The following is a 6000-nucleotide window of genomic DNA, read 5'->3' on the forward strand; positions in this document are numbered from 1 at the left end:
CTATACAAATCAACTGGAATTACTAAATAAGAATTTTTTTTTTCTCAAGTCCCTGTTTAACACTTTTATGAACCATTTAACATGTATAATGCATTCACAAGCAATGTATGAATGTTTTAGAAATGAATGCTGGACAATTCATTTAGAGGTTGTCAACACTTATGACGCAACAGTGTTTGTGTAGTCTGTCCTAAAAGAGAGAAAAGAAAAACCTTCATTTATTCTGTATAGAAATAAATGTGAAATCTTTTTTGAAGTTCCCACATATTGTTTCAACCCTTTATTACTTCCTATCCTAATAAACTAAAATGGTGATCAGTTTTGCATTTCTAACACTGTTACGAAACATCATGCTCATATTTTACAACTTCACCCATTTAAGAAGTGAATATTGAACATTGATGTAATGGATGCTTCATAGAAAATGATTGAAATAAAAATACTCTAACAATCTCCACATTTTTCTTTTTCATGGAAGTAATACAATATAGTACATCATGGTTTCATGTTCTCGTGCTTTCTCCTAAGTCTTTCACTGATTGTTCAGTAGGTTCTACTGACAGAAAGGTGTAAAGTTCAGACCCCAAAGCTGCCCACTACCACTAGAGAACCCTTGAACAAACCCCTTAATCTCTGATTACACCAAGGGCACCTTCCTGTGGCTGGTCCTGCATTCTGATCTCAGCTTCCTTACAAAAACATCTGATGTGAATATACAGATGAATTGAAGAGTGAATTGCACAGATTTGTGCAAATACCTGCTCCTGGTAAGTGTTGCAGGTTTATGAATTGGATTGGCCGATTTAGGCAGAATCTTCCTGCCTCTTTGTGCCTCAGTAGGGTATCAACTAGTGGAACTTTTTATGTAACTCATGGTATCTACATACAATATGTCCAGTGTCTAAAACCATACAGTGGGTCATGATATGATTTATGACCTCAAATGTCTTTGAAAAACTGTACACAGTGGCAGACATTTGTGAAAATATCTAGAATAATTACAGCATCTTTTTACCATACAGGTGTATGGAAATATTGTTTGAACATTCAATATTCACATACAGTATTTACACTGGTCGGTCGGCGCTGTTTCTGTTGTTCACTGTTTATTGTCTTTTTTTTTGCACTTTCTGTATTGTCTTGTATCTTTTTGTCTGCACGGTCTTGTCCTTCACTTTTTGCACCAGGTTGCACTTTATGTGTCTAGGACTACCTACTAAGTCCCAGCCCTGTCTTGGTTTTATGTACCACCACAATCCTGGTGAAACGTTGTCTCATTTCACTGTGTACTGCAACAGCTACGTACTGTATATATGGTTGAAATGACAATAAAAGCTTCTTGACTTGACTTGAGGTGACTTGATAAAACCTCTTCATTCAGATGTATACATACTGTTGTTTAGAGAGCCTGAGCTCACAGAGCGACATAAGTGTGCGTGGTCATTAAAACGAGTGCAAAGTGGCAGGGATTGCACACATACAAAGGTATTCAGAAGTGTGGTGTAGTGAATTGAGCATGCAGAGAATCTTATGAGAAGACAGAATGCTGAGCACTACAGACATGTACTTCATTTTCTCTCACTTACCAGGATCTATACTTTGTGTGTAAACCAAGCGAGCACTTTATGGTACCTTCTGCACAGCATTAACAGACACAATTAAAGCTACAGTATATTGTATGGTTCATGCTCAATACTTGGTGCTGAATACTAAGTAGATTTTTTCCCCTCGGGATTGGCAGGCATAAAAGCAGACCCAAATGCAGTGATGATAAATAAAAAAAGATTTATTAACATAAAGAACAGTCAGGCAAAATAAATACACGATCGCTAGAAACAAGAACTGAAACACAAAAGACGAGAACTCATTAAATACACACAATAATAAGTACAATTACAACTAGGTGAGCATAACAAGACACGTAACACAAAACACACAGCCAGAATGCCCCCTGTTGTTCCGGTAGAGAATGTCCAAGCAAAAGTCCTGACAATTTTAGTATTAGCATCATTACATGTGCCATAAAAACAGTTCTGTCAGGACCACTTTGTCACAAGGGAATTAGATGATATGCATACAGTTAGTGTTGGCGGTATGGTTCTGTTCTGGGCAAGAATCCATGTGCCCGTCCATGCGCATGCATGGACAGAGCGGGGAGAGCAGCAACTAGAAAATAGAATAGACCCCCCCCTAACCACTAGCATGCATAGTATTGATAAGCTCACTTACACGTTTTTGGAAAGTAATAAATGAATGGATAGATAGATAATCAAATAATTAGAGAGAGAGGGAGAGAGAGAGAGAAAAAAATGTGGAGATTTAAGACAACTGGTACAGCGGACACGGGTTCCGGCATGGTGGAGTCGGGGTTGGAGGAGGGAGTTTAGATCGCGGCAGCAGTGAAGCGCTGAACGGTTCTATGAATGGAAATTTAAATGGTCGGGTAATACGGATGTCGTAACTGGATTGGTGCACGTCGTGGACAGCTGATTAACAGCTGATGCTCGCTTGACGACGTGGCCTGCCAGAACTAACGTGATGCTTGATTTCTTTCAGGACCACTTTGTCACAAGGGAATTAGATGATATGCATACAGTTAGTGTTGGCGGTATGGTTCTGTTCTGGGCAAGAATCCACGTGCCCGTCCATGCGCATGCATGGACAGATCGGGGAGAGCAGCGACTAGAAAATAGAATAGACCCCCAAAACAAAACCATGTGCCAAGGGGAAAACCCCCCAACATAACTGTAGCAGTGTGAAGCTGGTCATCCGGAACTGATCAAAAATCGGAGGAGCGTCGTCCTGATTGAGCGAATAACGGCATAATGCAAAGAGCACGTTGCTGAGTCAATTAAAGCGAAGTGTGGAGCAAAGGGGGGTGTGATGCACCCCTGCGCAGCGCTATGAACGAGCATGTTGGATATCCACTAATAATAAAATGGGTAGGGGAGCACGCATCCTGTGGAACTCTGGTTTCTCATGAAGCTTGGTTTCGACATCCTGAGGGAAGTAAAAGATGTTGCAGTATGAAGCCAGTACTTCCACCTAAACAATGATAAGGGGAAGGTCATCCTGGGCTGAGCGAAGCAGCATATTGCGACAAGCATGTTGCTGTAGTCTGTAGAGCCGAGTGTGAGTCGTAGAGGGGGAAGCATGATACGCCCCTGCGGCAGCTATGAAACAATGAGCATGTAGTATATATGCTAGGCTATAGTGGGAACAGGTAGGGTAAGCATACACCCTGTAGAGGACTCTAGTTGCTCATGGGGATTGGTATTCGAACATACTTTTAAAGGCTAGTACGTCCGGGTCAAATCGACAATCAGGGGAAGCATCGCCCTGGGCTGAGCAGATGGCGGCATATTTGCACGAGCTTGCAGCTGCAGAAGTTGAGGCCGAGTGTGCAGCGTAACGGAGGGAGCAGGATATGCCCTGTGGCAGTAATATAGCGATGGCATGTTGTGCATACGCTAAGCTAGCAACGAGCATGTAGTATATCCACTCAGCTAGTGCAGCAGGGGAAGCTTCCCTTGAGCTGAGCGGATGGTGCATATTTGCAACAAGCATGTAGTATATCCACTCAGCTATAGTGCAGCAGGGGAAGCTTCGACTGAGCTGAGCGGATGGTGCATATTTGCAACGAGCATGTAGTATATCCACTCAGCTAGTGCAGCAGGGGAAGCTTCCCCTGAGCTGAGCGGATGGCGGCCTATTTGCAAGGAGCATGTAGTATATCCACTCAGCTAGTGCAGCAGGGGAAGCTTCCCCTGAGCTGAGCTGATGGCGGCATATTTGCAGCGAGCATGTTTGCAGCGAGCTGTAGTAAGTTGAAAAGCTATCCCTCGGTTGGCTAGTGCGGGATTGGATGCTGCGGAGACGTCTTCCTGAGGGAGTAGAGAGAGGGACGGGTGTGTGGAGTCATGATGATCCTCCGGGCTTTCCTTATATGCCGCCTGGTGCAAATGTCCTGGAGGGAGGGAAGCTCACCTCCGACGATGTGGCTGGCGGTACGCGCAACCCTTCCAGAACTTTATGGTTGCCAGTGTGCTGTTTCCGAACCAGACAGTGGTGCAGCCCATCAGGATGCTCTTTATTGTGCAGGTGTAAAATGTTCTGGGGATGCTGGGGCTTGTTTCTATCTTCCCTGCGTTAGTGTGTAGGTCCAGGTGAGATCCTCACTGACGTTAACACGAGAACTTAAAGCTGCTCACTTGCTCTGCAGAGGTCTGTCGATGGTGGTGGGTTTGTGTTCTCTGCTCTGTCTCCTGAAGCTCCTTCTGCAATGTCGGCTTTGCCCATCCATGCCGCTTTTCGACTGTTTTAATGAGCTGGGTAGCATATCAACCGAAGCATAAAACAGAATTGGGGAGAGGAATGACGTAACCTGCATAACATAGCCTAACATGACGTAGCGTAGCCTAGCCTAGCAAGGTGCAGCATGACCGAGCGTGACATAACATGGCCTAGCAAGGCATGACTTAACCTGGCGTAACATGATGGGGCATGGCGTAGCATGGCATAACCTAGCATAGCGAGGCATAGCATTACCTAGCAAAATATAACATAGCAAAGCAAGCATTGCATGGCATGCCCGTCGTGACATGCATGCAAAACATAGCTTAACATGGCGAAGCATGCATGGCATGACGTAGCTTAACACGCGAGGCATACACTAGCCTAGCATGACATAGCGTGGCCTAGCATAACGTAGCGTGAAAAGACGTAGCCTAGCCTGCGTAACGTAGCGTAGCAAGCGAGGCGTAAAGGACTGGACAACACGCCAACCCTAAGCTTGCTTCCGGTTCAACGAACGCGCCATTAAAAGCGAACACACGCGCCGTATCGACTAACAGTAAGTTTAAAGCATATTCAAACGTTCCTTTCGGCTCGGGTATCCGAACACGAAGGGAGACAGCTTGCGGTTTGAACTCTGAATAGCCGCCGAGTTTAGATCGCGGCAGCAGCGAAGTGCCAGAACGGCTCTATGAATGGGAATTTAAATGGTTGGGTAATACGGATGTCGTAACCTAAGCTGATTAACAGCTGATGCACGCTTGATGATGTGGCCTGCCAGAACTAACGCAATGCTTGATGTACATGTTCTGGAAAAAATGAAATTGATGCATTTATATCATTTTATAAACAGTCAGTAGCATGTCAACAACTGTTATGGTGAGACCTTATGGGCATTTGAAGCTTTCTTTTGAGCAAATAGTGACATTTTTATATTTTATGTTAAGCTCAATATATCACAAATTCCAACTAGCTTACACATGGCTTAAAAGGACCAAAGGAAAGCTTTTGCCACCTTGAAAGTTATTACAGTTATTCGCCAGATTTTCTTGTTGTTGTTGTTTTTAAGGATCAATGAAGGAGAAAAGCTTTCCAAAGAACCAGATGTGAAAATGGTAAATGTGGACTTTCTGCCTTGTTCATTCTCTCTCATTTTGGGGCTCCATTTCTATTTTTAGAATTGAAAGGCTTTCTGACACTTTTGCATAAAAAAATTAAACTGATAAGTTTTGATAAAACCTGATCATAATAATTCTATGAATTCTTGACATCATCTGACAACTACATAGCCACTGGTCGAGCGTACACTATGTCATTTTCCCTGAAGAGAGTCAGCAATACTGGCTGCATCTCCAGCTCACACACATACACACATCTCCATACACACACACCAAATAAGATTCTACACTGGAGGCTACAGGAGATTACTGAAGGCTGAATGAACGAAAGCATGAAAGGAAAGTGCTCACTCTTACAATTCCTAGATTTTGCTTAAGTTCAGCATGGATATAGCATGAGTGAAATGGCTGTGAAATCACAAAAGAACCTCTTTTCAGATGTAACCCTAAGGCCTCTTCTATCACAGGAATGCAGTTTCCACCTATTTTTCGTTTCTTTTTGAGCTGGTGTGGTGGTCACCTAAAATAATGCATTTCATATCAGGAGACGCTGTTGTGCCCTGGAGCATTTATTTCAATTATTGTCCTT

This window comes from Tachysurus fulvidraco, chromosome 8 (assembly GCF_022655615.1).
Source record: "Tachysurus fulvidraco isolate hzauxx_2018 chromosome 8, HZAU_PFXX_2.0, whole genome shotgun sequence".
Lineage (NCBI taxonomy): Eukaryota > Metazoa > Chordata > Actinopteri > Siluriformes > Bagridae > Tachysurus > Tachysurus fulvidraco.